This window comes from Podarcis gaigeae (assembly GCF_964106915.1).
Source record: "Podarcis gaigeae genome assembly, chromosome: 3".
NCBI lineage: Eukaryota > Metazoa > Chordata > Lepidosauria > Squamata > Lacertidae > Podarcis > Podarcis gaigeae.
This window is the reverse complement of record NC_139680.1, coordinates 41,823,248-41,840,749: the sequence shown is the minus strand read 5'-3', so window position 1 is coordinate 41,840,749 and position 17,502 is coordinate 41,823,248. Positions and strand designations below refer to the sequence as shown.

The 17,502-nt window shown below is 41.9% G+C and overlaps 1 long non-coding RNA gene across 2 annotated transcripts; it reads right to left on the bottom strand.

Moving 5' to 3' along the window:
• Positions 1-3,405: 3,405 nt before the first annotated feature.
• LOC310841213 lies at positions 3,406-15,689 on the bottom strand. Of its 2 annotated transcripts, none has more exons than XR_014562410.1 (4): positions 13,294-15,689; positions 5,734-5,803; positions 4,449-4,499; positions 3,406-3,604 (listed from the first exon to the last, which is right to left on the bottom strand). It is a non-coding gene; the product is annotated as an uncharacterized lncRNA (long non-coding RNA). The 2 variants fall into 2 exon arrangements; XR_014562411.1 differs by lacking the exon at positions 13,294-15,689 and adding an exon at positions 6,011-6,675 and having other exon boundaries at positions 5,734-5,906.
• Between the last annotated feature and the right edge of the window lie 1,813 nt (positions 15,690-17,502).

The window sequence follows — 17,502 nt, the reverse complement described above, 5'->3', positions numbered from 1 at the left end:
AAATTCTTGCAAATTTTGTGCAAATAAATCTTGATGAATGCTGTGTAAACAGGTTATCTGAAAGTGACCTGAACATGTAAGGAAAGTAATCCTTTATTAATTAATGTGTTTGTTTAGCTTGGAAATCCTATACTTGACTACATATATACTATGAACATTTCGAAAGCATGTAGATCATATTTAACAAGAAGACTATGGTGTGTTTTTTAATAATATGTGTTTTTTATTGGATCAAATATTAGTTATTTTCAAATGCAGTCTTTGTCTCACCAGTCTCGGGGGGGGGGGGCATTCTGAAGCCCATAAATGCAACCGAGTGATAGATAAAAACACTTAATAGAACAAAGACACACAAATCTGCTAGAAACAGATTACTGAATCTTTAGCACATTTCATGTGGAAATAAATCCCACTGAGATCAATGTGATTCAGTGCATTTCAGTTTAGGATTGGGCTAGTGTTCACCTTGATTTCAACAGAACTGAAGTGTACTAGACTTTTCCTGGAAAATACACTTTGATCATTTATTATGACTTTTCTTGGTAGAAAGACCCGGATTCCACAAAAGTGTAAATGTGTGGTATAACATTTATGGTAAATGGCTTTCTGTATCCACCAAGACAGTTTCATTTCCTGCCAATGACCCACCACCTCCCCTCTCATTTTCTATTTCAGGACTGCCACTCTGGAACACAGGAAACTTCCCTTATACTGAGTCAGGCTGCTGGCCCATTTCCCACAGTGCCCAAGACAGTGACAAGCATTTATTTCATTTGCAGACTGCTTTTCATTCGAAAATCAGAACAGTTTACAAAATCAGATAAACAATAAAATATAACCATCTCAGCACCTCACTGAAATTAGAAAATACTTGTAATCACAATACAAGTAGCAGACACAGGGCAGAGCACCTATTATCTGGAGGGTCCCAAAGTCTAGATCAGGCTTCCTCAACCTCGGCCCTCCAGATATTTTTGGCCTACAACTCCTATGATCCCTAGCTAGCAGGACCAGTGGTCAGGGATGATGGGAACTGTTGTCTCAAAACATCTGGAGGGCTGAGGTTGAGGAAGCTTGGTCTAGATGAATAGATGCAAAGGCAGGAAGATAAGATGCGACTCTATACAGCTAGATGCATGCATATAGCTTGTTTGTTTTTGCAGGCCAACCTTTATTATCCTTTTCTCCCCTTCCCCTTTTTTGTGAGAGAAGAATCCCAGAGGTTTTGTGTACATGCAAATATCCAAGCTCATAAGTTCCTTTTTGTATATGAGTAACTATATCCAGTGCTAGCCAAACAAAATAATTGTCATGCAAGAACATCCATAGCTGTCAACCGTCCCTTATTTGGCAGGAAAGTCCCTTATCCCAGCGCTGTGTCCTGCTGCTGTCCCTTATTGATGATGTCCCTTAAATTTCCCAGGTTTTAAAGGAAGCAGCTCCTCTCCCTCCCTCCCTGCCCGCCAGGGAGGAGGGAGGCTCCAACTGTGTTGCTTGGCTGTGTTGCTCACGCAATAAGGAGTCTAAGAACGAATGGGGGGTGGAGCTTGCATGCCTTGTGCCAATCAAATCAGCTGCATTGCCTGGGGACTTGTCTTTGCTCAGCGCTTCCCAGCAGAGAGGTGACATGGTTTTCCTTGCTGCATCCCCTTTGCCAGGTTGCTGCGCTGTGGGAACCACCGCTTGAGGCTTCGTTTGGCTGCTGGCTGGGCTTTCTGCCTTTGGCTTGGAGGGGCTCAGAAGCTGAACATACCTGTGCTTGGAAAATCCCTTATTTTGGTTGCTGATCCCTTATTTTCAAGGCTGCTAGTCCCTTATTTTCAAATCTGTAAGTTGACAGCTATGAAGAACATCCCCTGCTTTCTCCTCCCCACTGCAGTCCCTTGTGGCCCCTGCAAAAAGCATCCCATGAGTAAGGCTGTACTGCACTGGGAGAGGCAGTTTGCAGTAGAGGGAATCTTCCTCCTTAGTGTAACTCTACTGGATACCCAATGCAAGGCATATACAAGGGGAGGGAGAGTAAGCCTTTGTAGAGCTCTAGTGCATGGTCAAGATATGCAGCCTACAGCATGTTGGGCATTTTGGTGCATTGACAACCTGTTCCTACAAACCGTTACAAGAGAATGGACAGAAATGTTACATCTTGGAAAGCTGTGAGGGCAATTTCTGGAGACGAAAACCATACCATTGGAAGCAAATATGTGCTTAATAAAACATTTGGAGTCTGTTAGTTTTAGTGTGCTTTTTGCTTGTTATGAGTACACGAGGTTCTAACGTTCTCCTAAACCCTTCTTAGCAAAATAAGGGTTATTTTGCTTTCCACTGCACACTAAGTTCCCACCCTCATCTGAGACATGTGTTGATTGGCAAGGATTCTACCTTAATGTGCTGAGAAAGAAATGATTTCCTGCAGGGCTAGATCTCACCTGCAGGCTGCTCGTCGTTTCAGAAAAGAAAGAGGAAGCCGGAAAAGCTATGACAGCCTGGATATGCCTTGGGGGACATTACACTGCCAACCCTGATCTCATGGATCTAAATACACTTAGACATAGGTAAAGGTGTCTAGAGGCCTCCCCACTTGTTAACTGAACTGAAATAATGATTATGGTGTTATGTACCCCGAGCTGATGGGATAGATTAGGAGTCTATCAAATAATAAAGACATCACAAAGTTTCTTCGTTCACATTGCCAGTGAAAGTATTTCATATCTATGATTGTACACACACACAAATTTCAACAAAGAACTGTAGAAATGTGGAATGGAAAGAGTGAGGAGGTATGAGTCTATTACTGATGAGGAACACAGAGAACTTTCTGAAAGTTTCTCATAAATTGACTGGCTGCCAAAGTACACACCCCCCCCCCCCAGTTGCCAGCCTTGCAGCAAAGGGGGATGTATAGATTGTGGTAACTTGTTGCAAAAGGACTTGTCTGCAGGCCACCTTGGTCAACTCCTGCTTTACTGCTGCTTCAAAATGGCTGCTGACCATGGTATGAATATTTGCCTCCTTTTCAGTTTCTGAAGATCATGAAAGTGGGTCAATATCATTTGTGGAATGAAAACAACGAACAATTTGTTTTAAGAAAATAATTCGGGAGCGGTAGCTCAAGCCACTCATTAGGTGATTTGACTGTCGTTAAGCACCAAGGAGGAATGAGAGGAGGGGAAGAACCAAACTTGCTTCAGGGTGACACCAGGTCACAGGAAAACACAGCTGAACCTCCCCAGCCCTGTTATAATGACACACAAGGGAGCAAACACCAAATTAGCTAGGCAGTGGGCCTTGAGATGTAGCTGAGCGGCCAAAGGGATCCTGGGACAGGCTGAGCAGATTCTGTTTGTGTCCAAAGAAAACTGACACAGGCAACACATCTGCTGATCATTAAAGAACTCTCAATGTGGCTGAAAGGCTCAATAATATATTTTAAATTGTATGAACAAATTGTCACTGGCTTTTGCTTTCTCTTCACAACAGTGAGTAACAATAAACTTCCAGCCAAGGTCAGCACAGCCAGTGTTTCATTCAGGAAAGAAGAACGGGCCTTCAACATATTTCCCGTTAACAGACCAATTGTATCGCCCAGTATGAGAATCATTAAAGCCTGGCAATGGAAAAAAGCAGGGTTGTTGTTGTTGTTATGGCACATTTAACTTCCTGACTTTAAAGACAACTAACTAAATGGAACCTAAAGTTTCTGCTCTAGCTGCCTAGGCATTACATAGTGTTGTATGGAATTGCCATGTGTGTAAGAGAAAGTCATCTATTCAGTAGGATTTTAGTAACTCCACCCTTACCCTTGGAGAATTGCTGAATCCAGTAAACTGGAAGAAACAGCAGGTGTGCCCCAGAGACCAGCCGGGTCTCATAATTGGAAATTGGTTTCATAAGGTTTGCTCTCTTCTTGTCCAGTAGATGAGAGTGGGGAAATCAATCAGTCAGAATTACAGCAAAAGCAGTTCTTACACGAAACAGCTGAAAACAGCATTGTATTATAGTTAAGCTGGAAAGGTGACTTCTTCTGGTTTGACTGTTGTCCTGTTTTGTGTGCCGGGAACTCGAGAACTAGATCAGGGACAGTGCTTCCATTGGCCATACAAAAACATTCATGTGTACAATCACTCAAGGAACACATGCATAAAGCACAGCCTACCACTCTCTCCCTGTGCACGTTCCTTGAATCTGATTCTCGAACTTCATTTTAGAAATCTGACCAGCAAATTTTTTAACGGGCCAACAAATGATTATATACATGGCTTGAATCAGATCAGAGACATCACACACTATATTCTGCTATACTGCCCTTTATATGATTCACCCAGGGATAGATTCTTCTGTTTATTTCAGAAGGTCAGTCAGATGGTTTCAAAATTAGATGGCTGCTGGCCAATGAGACATTTTAAGTTATGAAAATTTGCAGCTCTGAAAATGTATATGTTTTGACTTACCCTTGGACTGTCTTGGTTGTTTGGCAGGATTTGTATTGTAATGACCACTGGCTACAATAATAATAATAAAAACGTAGGCTGTGTACATGCAACATTTTATTCTAAACTCATTGGAGCCCTGAGTACTTCCACATAGTCCACACAAAGTCTATATCTATTGCATATTCTTTCCCCCTGAAAAGCACTTCCTGAGAAACTATTCCTTTCCAAAAACACAACCTCACTGCAGATTGATTCTGCACGACTCCACTGTTTGCCCCCTTGAAAGCAGATGTAAGCAATGACAGTGCAGGTGGGTGTATGCCAAGATGGCAATTACCACTTCAGAGAACACATGTAGGGAGGAAAAGGTGTGGACAATCTATCCGCTTGAAAGCATGGGGCCAAACAATTTCCCCCCCTTTCCATTGCTTTCTAGGCATGGGTCTGAGAGGTTTTGCCTTTGGCCTGCCACTTTCATCCAGAAAACCTGCTCTTTAGGACTAAAGTGGAACAAACTGCAATATGCGGAAAACCCAATTGCCATTCTGTTCTGATTTAATGCTAGAAAAATGCAACCTGTGCTGCTGATAGTAGTGTGACTCATGCAACACGTTGGCGATTAATATACACAGAATAATAAATTATACATTCTTTATCAAGCTTCTGAGAAAAATACAAAACATTAAACAAAGCCACAGAGACTTGCGAACTACCCAACCTTGTAGGTAGCACACTCCCAAGATAGTTTTCTGGGCTTCTTCAGTGGTCTAATCTCAAAGTCTGGATACTTTTATTGTTATTCAATCTTATAGAGAATACTCTTTCTTGGCTTAAGCTGAAGAGACTACCTGCAAGCCCTAGTAAAAGGGCCCCACTGGGGGCGAACAGCAGCCTCTTGATTACTTGGACTGCCAGGGCAAAACAGGGGCAAAACACCGGCACCCTGTCGTCTACAACTTCATTAACATCTATCTACAACTCCACTAGCATCTCTGGCTATTGTGAATCACACCAAACTTACCTTTTGTTGGTATCTTCATGAACTTATCTAAAAGACTGAGTTAAGCATTTGAAAAATCTATTGAAACCAGACATTATAAGTTCATCTTAGGTTGGGTAGTTCACAAGTCTCTGTGGCTTTGTTTAATGTTTTGTATTCTAATTTATTATTAATTTATTATTCTGTGTATATTAATCATCATTCTGTTCTGATTTAGCACTAAAAATGGGTTTCCCCAGGGGGGGAAAGTGGCAGGAAAAATGGAAGTATGGATAAACCCATGTATCATAAAGCTATACCCACCCTTGTAGACAGCAGGCTCTAGAATAATTCTAGATTGAAAGCAGCATGTTGAGGATGAGCACCAATGATTCTGGATGGAGAAAAACCACATTTTTGTCCTGTAAACAGGTTAGTGTGTATGCAGCCTAAAAATAATGTAGGATCTCTACAACAGAAGATTGGAGAGGAGGTACCTGTGACTGCATAGGTATGTGATTATTGCACTAGAAACTCAATGCACATAATATCAAGAAAATATATTTTTGAAATTGAGAGTGCAAGATAGCAGAGTGCCTACCAATAACCAGCTGTCTCTTCCACTTCCATCATCTATGGGAATCTGATTCAACGAAAAGAAAAGAAAAAACGGGGTAGTATACATATAGTATTCAATATACACAGTATATTGAAAGGGAGCTAAATAAAGTGTCATTTATAAAAAGGAAAGGAAATACAGGATTATGGACAAAAGGCACTGAACTGGGCTTGCAGTATATCCAGATTTATCTAAAGAACAGCCTTTGTCTTTATTTCTGAGAAATAAAGACAAGCAGCACTAAAAAGAAAATGTCACAGATTCTTCAGATGCAGCTCTAAAGTTTTGCCCAACCCAGCTTTGAAAATATAGCTAATAGAACTGCACGTGCTTAAGGTCTCATATGGGATTTCCATAAAGTAAAATCCTTCCCGAAAGGTGTTTCATATTCTCTGGAAGCCAAAAGGATGCAAGATGAAACCTTAAGAATGAAGCACCTGAAAACAATGACAAATGTTATTTCCATTGCGTCAGAGCATTGCGGTATCTAGTGGAGTATTGTCTACACGGAAGGGCAGCAGATCTTCAGGGTTCCTGGTAGTGGTCTCCCCCTGCCCTACCTGGAGATGAGCTAGGGGTTTCTGAATGCAAGGCAGATGCTTTGCCCTTCCTCAAGCTGTGTTCAATGAAAAAGCCATCCCCTTTCCCATCACTCCCCTTCCCTCTTTTGATTATGGGCCTGTGGGCAATGCCTTTCCTCTCTGTTGATCTATGTGCATCTCTTTTCTTTTTAAAACATATAAATAATAAATATTATTAACAGCACTACTAGTTTTGGCATTATCATCTCATTTTCCTTGACAAGTGATATGAAACAGAAACATGCAATCTGAAGAGGTTTTGTTTGGGGTTTTTTCTGTTCTATCTGGCTAGCATTAGATAGTGGTGGGGGGGGAGAGTGTGCACTTCTATTTAAAGACAGCTTGCAATGTAAGAGACTGTGAGAAGTGAAGAAATTGTTTTTAACCTTAGTGATTGTCTTCCTCTTCCTCCTAATTTGTTCTCTGGAGCCTAATACATTTGTTCTCTGGAGCCTAAACAGTGCTTAAGGCTCCTGTTATTTGTCAAATGCCTGTCGATTGGCCAATGTGAACTCACTCAGGTCACCAGTCATTATCTCTCCTACTCCAGGGAAGGGCTGGATGGGACCTGTTGAATGGGAATGGCTCTATTTTGAGCAGTAGGCTTGAGGCCTCCCTAGCTGTGGCTCTGCTCAGGAGTAAACACTCAGACTTGCTGGAAAATAGATGTGCTTAAAAGCAGCCCCCAAATATTGACAGGCATAAACTTCCCAGCAGCAGGAAGATCCACTGGGAAAAGTGATCAGCAGGACGTTTAGCTTGTTCCTTTTCCTGGGGCACAGAATTGATTGGTGTGAACATGTCCCAAAAATATGAGTCCATTTGGGGAGGATTCTAGCAATTCTGGGCCAGCTTGCCCTGTGTTTCTGCTACACCTTTTCAGAGATGTGTGTGAAAATACCCCGAGTTTGCCTCAAGGAAGGTTTATAGAGAGAGTTTGCTCTCATTCACTCATCACCACATACTTTGGTATCCATAACAAGGGTGTGGAAACAGATATTGCTATCCAATATCATGACCCCAGGACAAGAAGATCAGTGGCTGATGAACCAATCCGTCAACAAGTTTTAGAGCAGAGGAGCCCTATGCAAATAACCAGCTCCTAATTTCATTTCTTATATATTCTATTTGAAATAATGGTATATCATAACCAGCACCCATATAAACACTGTTCCATTTGACCACCACCCCAAAAAATGGAAAATTGAGATGGAATGAGGCAATCAGGTCCTGGGACAGTGGAATAGTCAGTTTTCGTTTATGTACACAAATTATCAGATAAAATGAAACAGAGTGAATAGGGGTGTGGATGTCATGTTGCAAATGCGTAGATAAAAATAAGGACTCTGGTAATACAAGAGCATGGATGCCGCAATGACCATGAAGAGGTACAGAAGGAAACACCTGTCCACACCAATCATGCAAAATGTACCACTAAAGAAGCACAAATATTTGCATGAAAAAAATCCAGGAAGTGCAATGGTGTGACAGTTCATGGGCAGTAATGGTATGAGCTGCTCATGATATTTGTTTGTTTGTGTCCAGTTGCTTACTGGTCAATAGCATTTGGGCGGTAGTTTCCAAAAAACACCATGAGTTAGATCAGGTGTTGAGAACCTGTGTTTATGTTGCTGAACTACAATTCTCATCAGCCCCAGCAAGCAAGGCCAGGGAAGATGGGAGCTGTGGTTCAAGTCCATGGACAAAGCCATGGTGTATACTCCTGAAGGGAGAATGCCATTTAACAGATCTGCCTGTGTCTTCATTTTATAGCTTTAAAAAAGAACAACAATTCCTGCCATGTGGCTCATTCTGCATTCCATCACACCCCGGAAAGAGTAAACACAATAATAGCTAACCATGTTCCTCAAGCATTTCATCTTGACATGTTCTGACTTGTATATTGAGCAATTATGAGGTGATGTTTCAGTATGGCCTCTGTGATTGGGACATATCTCATTTTGAAATGATTTGCAGTCTGTACTTTCTGGAGATCTTCCTTCCTCGTTTCCCCATTTATGAGTAGACAAAATCAGTTTGCTCTAAATGTCTCATAATGCAAGATGCTCCCTGTTAACAAGGCTGTATGTAGATCAGGGACTGGAGAATCTATGGCACTCCAGCTGATGTTGGACCCCAACTTCCTTAGCCCCAGACAGCATGACCAATGGTCAGAGATGGGCCCTGTAATCTGACAGGGTACCTAGTTCCTGATCTCTGATCTTGTTGGTGAGACCAAACATTCACTTTGTAATGTACCTATCACCAGCAGTATATTCCCTTGTTTTTATTTAGGCATTTGTCTTTTTTGAGCTTTTGCATCTAGGGTTTTAAAAAATGCGGCTTTGATGTAAATTGCATCAGCTGATAGTCAGGATTACAGCAGACTTCGGGAGCACTGACATGTTACATTCAATAAGTGTACAATCTGTGCACCTGTATATACAAATAGTTGATCTGTACAAATCAACAAGAGTATGCTCTTTCACACAACCATGTACATGTATAGAGAGAGCTTGCACCTGTGTTCAGTGTGGGAGAGATTTGAATCTTTTCCTCCTGCAGAAAATCACATTTCCAAAACTGATACTTTGCTTGGGGTGGTGTTGGTCAAACCCACCACTGGAGTAAATGCAAAAATACACTTAATGACATGTCTAGTTTGGCCCTTGATTATGAATGAGAAGAGAAAGCTGGAACAAAAAAGAGAGTCAAAAAACAGTATTTCTGAGATTTCCTTTCAGCTACTAAGACTACCACCTTTTTTTTGACAGCAGCTTTGAACTTTTAGAAGCTTGCCTGAGTAGCAAAAAGTTCAGCAGCTTCTGCTTTCCAACAACTCAAGACAGGAGAAAGCTGTAGTTCTTTTCTGCTTGTGCCTTTGCTAAAGTTGCAGTAAGACTACCACAGGTGGGGGAAATGATCACCCTGTAAGCCATGCAAGCGTGGGTGGGCCTCCAGATGTTGTTGGGCTACATCCCAAGATGACGCAGCCAATAGTCAAGGATGATGTGAGTTGCGATTCAGTAACAACAGGAGTGCCACCCAAGGATACTTATGACAAACTGTGGTGACAACATTGTGTAAAATGAGCACTCCCTGCCCCCCATACAGATAGTATCTGAAGTGCTCTAGCTGGTCAACCAAATCAATGCTTGTTCCAGATTTGGGGGTCTTTGGGTGAGATTCTCTCAGTGGACCCATCTCATTAAGTACCCGCCTCTTCTGTCTACAGTTGTTACTGCCGATTCACTGGTTTCTTCCTTTGGGCCTAGTTGTACCATCTCCTAAAGAAGGTGTGCTGGCAAGATGTGTTGTGGTTACTGCTCCTTGTTTTGTTCCTCCCAATGCTCATTCACTTGGTGAGGGCAGGTGAACAGGCAGCAGCAGCAGCAGGAAAGAGGAGGAGGAAGCCAGGAGGCTCTAGGGATTGGCTGTGCCGCCCCCCAATTGGAGCATGGGCCTAGGAAGGTGCCTGACTTTGCCAACCTCTGGTGCTGGTCCTTAACCAAATCCATGATGACCAGTTAAGAGGATCTGTTGGATGCTTCCACCACTTGTCAGTACAGGGAAGTATTAGAGAACCTATCAAAAAGAGTGGGGCAGATAAATGCACCTTTAAATGACCACCTGCTGAATCCACAATACTATTATGGGAGATTTCACAGAGCAGCTTTCTTAGGTCCCATGACCTGTTTATCACAATAATCTCTCTCTTCTGGTATTATCTTGTACAGTCATACCTCGGGTTGAAGTTGCTTCAGGTTGAGTGCTTTTGGGTTGCGCTCCGCAGCAACCCAGAAGTAACAGAATGCGTTACTTCCGGGTTTCGCCGCTTGCACATGCGCAGACGGTCAAAATGACGTCAAGCGCATGCGCGGAAGCGGCGAATCGCGACCTGCGCATGCGCAGACATGAGTTGCGTTGGCTTCTGGATGCGAACGGGGCTCCGGAACGGATCCTGTTCGTATCAAGAGGTACCACTGTACATGGTGATGTTTAAATTGATTTTAGGTGGCTTTAAAATAATAGGCAAAAAAAAATGTGCCTTAAAATCACCTGGACTGCAATCCAGCACACACAAGCAGTTTAAATTCTATCACAAATCAATTGGATTTTAGAGGCCTAATTGTGTGCAGGATGGCAGCCAAACCATTTAAAAAGCAGATCCGTCAGAGCTGAGCAACTGCAGAGATTTGTGTCTCTTGAAAAACAGTTAATCCCCCCGCAGTGTGTGTTTCTAGTAAAAGTTTAATAATTCAACTTATTTAGGAAGATAACTCATCTGGAATGCCAACGATGATCTGAAACACTGTTTAAGAAATGTTTAAACTATGTGTGCAAAACCTACAGGAATATGTCTTTAATAATCGTCTGGGATTTTTTTCTTTTTTAAAATGCAGTTAGAATCTCATTAAATCTAAATAGAAAGCTTACTCGGGAAACAATTTAAAAATAGATATTGAAACCCAAGAATTCACACTCTTCTGTATTTGTTCTCATTACAATGCACACCTAAGAATTTGGTAATTTTTTCCAGGTGCTTGAAAATAAAAACTGGTTTGCATTTGTAGTTAGTTTCAGATTTTAAAGTAAACAGGGTACTTGAACTGAAGGACATGGTTTGTCCATAATATACATCCCATCTGGGAATGTTTAATTTTAAACACATCATTAAAAAGCAGCCAGTTTAATGTTTTTAAAGAAATTCCCTACCATGGTAAAACATTTGGAGGAAATTTCCTTTTAGTTAGGAACACTAAGAATTTTTTCTTTCTTTTTAGAGCTCTAGTTCAGACAGGCACAATGGGGTGAAAACACAGATGTAGTAAGTGGGAATTACTTTTCACAAGGAGGAGGAGAGGAAAAGAAATGAAGGTGAAAGGCCCAAAAACCTGAGGAGGAAAATGCATGTTTGGGTATGTAAAAAATCAGGGCTAGCCAAAAGTAGTCCCCATTTTGCTGGGTGTAAAATCAGCACCATTTGGGTCAGTTTGGGGGGGGGGTGTTGTGAAATTTGGAGGTAGAGAAATTTAAACCAAAGGCTATCATATGAGAACTCTCAGCTCAGCATCAATACAAAGCTTTGGCACATGGGTGCAGAGAGCTTGCAGAAATATCAGTGCAAAAAAAAATATATGTTCCTTTTCTCTCTCTGCACCTATGTGCCAAAGCTTTGTACTAATGCTGAGCTGAGAGTTCTCATATGATAGCCTTACACAAGCACACCAGGGTGAAATGGCAAAGCTGCCACTGATTTGCCATTTTGGGATGCAGATGTGTGTTGACAGATACTGTGAAGGCTTTAATCTGTCAAGGTCTTAAGTGCAATATTTTCTGTTTGGAATATTTCAGACTGGTCACCAGCGAAGCAGCAATCATGATATATGGTGGAGCATTCACAAGGTCAATTGTCAGGCAAACTTGGCAATGCACCGCATCGTCACCTCACTGCTGTCCTATAAATATAAGCATGTGAGTGTGCGTTGAGTGGGCTTGGATCAAATGATTTTTAATTGAGTTTCAGGCATTTAGATCTTGGCTCTAGCCAAGCCCCTCCCCAAGCCTATTGACTAGCTTGTAGTGCAAAGTGGTTGGCGTCTTAGCTATATGACAGAAGTGGGAATCATAAGAATGAATTTATAAAACTATACTGATTGTAGGAACTAGGAAGCTCTAGGGTACAGACGTAGTACCCAGAAGAATACAAAGGGGTTTGTGAAACTGTCCCTGCTGAGTATATAGGTCAGGCCCACCACCCTCTGCAAAAATAACCTACCAAACTATGGGGTGTATGACATATATGTTGGTGATGTGCCACCGTTGTCGTGGAAAGATCAAACACACTGGAAGCCTCCCATCCTTCTCACACCACGGCACAAAGGTGTGTCATCTTTTTCGTCCTTCCTCCTCACCTCGCTCTCACTCTGGACACTTCGAGTACTTAGGTTGCATAAAATGTAGTAATTTATAATGTGGCTATTGTGGTAAAGTGATTTTGGGGGGGGGCATTGATACAGCTCCTTGCCAAGGATGCAAGGGACCCCAGGTACACCTCTGGTAGTACCATGGGGGGGTAGTTTAGAGAGGAGTAAAAAATCCACTTTGATGTCTAAGTCGATTAGCTTGAAAAATGATAAAAGTAGGGACTTGTGTTTGATTTTGTACCTATTCTGTAAGAAAGCATGAAGACTGACAGTCAGGCACCTGTAAGCCATATGCTTTAAATAAATCTTGTAGCTAGTCTTAGAGCTACTTTTCCTCATATTTCTCTCAGGGGGGAAAAAATCACACAAGATCCAGAGTTGGATTCCACAGATGTGGCAGAAATTAACAAAGGGTGGAATCCTAAGCATATGTACTAGGAGTGTTTACCAACCACAGTATTTGACTTGCATCTGTAGCTTTAGGAAACCGTCTGATCTGTCATAAAATACACATCCCCCTGTTACTTCAACATCCTCTCCTTTCTTGAGCTTTGAGCATTTCCCTCAGGACGTTTGGCTTCATTTCTTGGGATGGGGGTGCGGGGTGGCTGTGGCAATTTTTTGGGGCAATGGCCGTTCCCACAGAGCCACCCAGAAGCTGAAGGAGTCTCTGAGCCCCTTGAGACACTTTGTTAGCAGTGCAACCCGGCTTGGAAATGTGATCACCCTGACTGATCACATGACAGTGCACACACACCATTTGAATGGCATTGCCCATCAACTGGGGGGAAGCCCCCCTCAAATATTTTATTGGGGGGGAAAGACCCCTTGGCCCCTAGGAGTTGGCTCCTATACGCCTGAGGCAGTTATGGCAGTTGGTACAGCTATGACAGTCTTAACTGTTAGAGCAGCAGGTATGCTCTGTTGTGCTGCTGTCTGCCTCAGAGTTAGTCAGTCTGTAACAGCCTGCAACTGTATTTATCTTTGATACAAAGCTATGTAATATGTATTAGTAATATAAGTAACACCCAGCTGTGGTATATTTAATCTGCAAGTGCAAGTACACAAAGTAAAAGTTATTTGTTATTTAAACTTTGAAAGAGAGTGTCTTGAATAGTTTTTATCGGACGGAACCAATTATAGGGCCTGTCTTCTACATAACTCTGTAAAGGGGAGTTAATTCCCATAAAAAGGTAGCTCCACTGAAACAAATGAATGACATTTCTTAGCTAAACATTTATAGAGCTGAGCTACTGATTGATTGTGGAAATTATCAATCTAGCTGAGCGCTTAGTCACCCTGTCACTTTAAAGTGTCTATCTGAGTGAAAAGCAATGCTCATCAATGTGAGAAAACCTATTGCATATAAACTGAAGATTTTTATAGCCCTTGTATTACTCATGGCTCACCAATATTAAGGCAAAATTGGGTTCTGTTGCTCACTGGGTACATCTCCTGTGGAAATGGCAGTATGGCCGCTTGTAACTTTTATTGGTTTTAAAAGTTTTTATACATGAGGCAAATAGCACCACATTTTCTAGAGGCTGGCATCCTGGAAAGGCTTAGGAGTTTTCCACCTGCATGACTGGAAAGCAGATGATTAAGTTTAAGTGCAATGTAGCCCTCACTGTCACCTTTCTGAACCTTTGACCCAATACAGTTAACAGAGCATTAAAAATGTAACAGCGTTCATCTTGTGGCCTCCCACAGAGATCTCGTCTGAGGGAACATTTCTGCTCCAAGCTGGTATATGTCCTAGCTTGAGCGGAGAATGTGTCCGGAAGGGCAGGAATTCTACCGGCCATTTCTGATCCATCTTCTTCTCTGTTTCTCCTAACTACTCTTACCCCTCCCTAGACCACAGTTCCCAACCCCCACACCATACATCACCATTTCTCCTGTTCCCCCAATACCTGTCCATTTACCTGCTGTCACCCATCGCCCTCCTTTGTATCCATGACTATGCCCTTTTGTCTCTCATCTCTTAATTTAAACAATGGTCTCACTCCATATATATTCTGTAAATCACAAAGTTCTGCAGGAAAGGCCCTCCTATATATCATCTTCTCAAGAGGCCCATTCTGTGCAGTGTAAGAACTGGGTCTTCAGCATGGTGGAACCTACCCTTTGGAACTTATTCCCTCAGACCAGAACCATCTCTACTGTCATTCCGGCACCTATTGAATGCCTTCCTTTTCCCGCAACTGAAAATCTTGATCCCAGTTCTGGTCTCTGTTGGATTTGTGATTGTTCTTACATATGAGTGTCCATAATTGTTTTAAAACTGTTTTCATTTATGTAAATATATGAAATTGTAATTTCTTTTATTACTGATGTTTTCATTGTGCAATCACTTTTACATATTTTCTGGGAAGCAATGAATAAATGGCAGTTCATGTGAAGCAATTAATAAACGGCAATAAATAAAGAACAGCTCCTCTGTGCCATGCCTCTTCTGTCCTTCCTTTCTACCATCTAAGGGTTGCCAGGTCTCTAGGTTTGATTTAAAGTTTCAGGGTTTTAGATTTAAGGGCTATTATCTGTGAGTCAGAATAACACCGGCTTATCATTTCCTGTAAGGTTTTGCAATTTGCTTCTCCCACAATCCATCAGGCTTCAGCCTGCAGCACCAGGAACAGCCTAACCTTCCACCTTACCACCATGAGCAATCCTATGCCCACAACAGAAACAAGGCTCAATTCCTATCCCACCAGGCACCAAGCTAGTTTTGGCAGGCACTGTGGTGTTTGCCCTCCTAGGTGACATCATGCTGGGTCATAAGGAAAGGGTTAAATGAGTGTGAAGTGATGGACCAGTGAGAACCCAAGGGGAGGAGTTAGAGTTACAGTTAGAGTTGTTAAGGAGTCAGTCGGGTGTTAGAGAAGAGAGAGGGAGGATAAGTCTGTGGGTTGGGATAGTTTGATGTGAGAGGGTGAGAGAATCTGTTAAGAGGAGTCAGATAGACAGTTGGGATAATCAGTTAGAAGTTATTAGAAAGGTATAGGCCAGTAAAAAAACTAAGATTAAGAAACTGACAAGAAAAATTATCTGAAACCATAAACTTGTTAATGCTTGTACAATAAACTTGTTTATTTGGTTTAATGTTAACAACTGTCTGGACTCCGTGTGTACCCGAGAGAAACGGGTTGGTGGCAGCGGGGAAGCAATCGCAGTGGTGGCACAGGGACCAATAGACCATCAAATGTCCGGGGACCCTGTGGGCACCATTGCTTAGCTACCAAGCTACCAAGCATACCTAGCCTTAAGAGATTTTGCAACCCTACTCTCCCTTTCCCTTCTCCCTCATCTCCTTTGATTCATTTTAGAATTTCAATGTGCTTCAGTTAAAAAACAAACAAAAAATACCCCTTCAATAAAATATATATACCGTTTTTTTCGCTCTATAAGACGCACCAGACCACAAGACACACCTAGTTTTTGGAGGAGGAAAACAAGAAAAAAATATTCTGGATCTCAGAAGCCAGAACAGCAAGAGGGATCGCTGCGCAGTGAAAGCAGCAATCCCTCTTGCTGTTCTGGCTTCTGGGATAGCTGCACAGCTTGAATTCGCTCCATAAGATGCACACACATTTCCCCTTACTTTTTAGGAGGGAAAAAGTGAGTCTTATAGAGCAAAAAATATGGTATATATGCAGAAATGCACAGAGTCATTATCAAAGAATTTATCCTTTGATTTCTATCAGCCATAGATATTCAGCAGGTTGTGTGTAAGAAGTGAACGAATGGGAAGTGGCTTCTCTCACTGGTGAATATGAGCAGCCGTCTTCTTTTTCATTGGCTTCTGATTTGGAGAGCGTATTCATAAGCCGTAATGTGAGAGTCTTCGGGGGATGGTTCATTCATTTCAATCTCTCTTCACCATTTTACACGAGGTGGATGTCGCTGCACTGAAAAAGCTATCTGGTGTCAGAATGCCTTCTCAATTATTCAGAGGCTATTTAGAGGCTAAACAAAATTTCCCTGACTGCTAAATTATTAACTGTACTGTATTTTTATGGCTAAAAGGACAGTGTGGTTAGGGTTGCATTATAAAAAGCAATGGATAGTCCTGAGTAACTGTCTTCTGTTTAAATCTATCTATCTTAGGCATCCCTTAATCAGGATGGATGAATTGGTCAACATTGGCTTATCTTGGGTTCTCATTTCCCCAGTCTTAGGTTCAGTTCACACCATTTCCACCTCAGTTTGCAAATCTTTGATAAAAGCCTTCATTAAAAGATTATATGCATTTTTGTGTGCATTTCACCTAATTTACACATTGTTGCATGTGATTTGTACATGTTGTTGCAAGCAATTTCCCTAAGATAATCAATTTCTATATATTATTTTATTAGCTAATGTAATAATATTTGTGTGCACTTCCTCCAATATAGGTTTCTTAAACTTTTTTTTGGGGGGGGTGTTAGAAGCCTGTGCTTCAAATTTTGAAGGATGCATATCGCTGGATTACATATCGCTTTGGGAAGTGCAAATTAGTGAGATCTGCATAAAAATGTGAAACAAATAGGTTTCTCACCCATCCCTACCTGAGCAGAGGAGAGAGAGAATGAGAGAGAGAGAGAGAGAATATGATCCAATGCAAAGGACAGAATTATGATGTATAAGCAAATATGTTTTGATAAGTGAAGCTTTTTCACCTCTGAATAGCAGGCTACGTCTGAAAAAACAACAACCTTGCATCTGGTCATCAGTGACAGAAAAATGACAAACCGTATTTTTCGCTCCATAAGATGCACTTTTTTCTTTCTAAAAAGTAAGGGGAAATGTCTGTGCATCTTATGAAGCGAATGCTGTGCGGAGGAGGGACGGACGGGAGCCATGCCTCCCGTCCATCCCTTCTCTGAGGCTCGCTTTAAAGCGGGAAAGGAGCCGCTTACATGGGTGTAAAGCAAGCACAGCGGGAGCTGTGTAACCACTCCGCCCCCGTGCTTGGCCGCCCCATTGG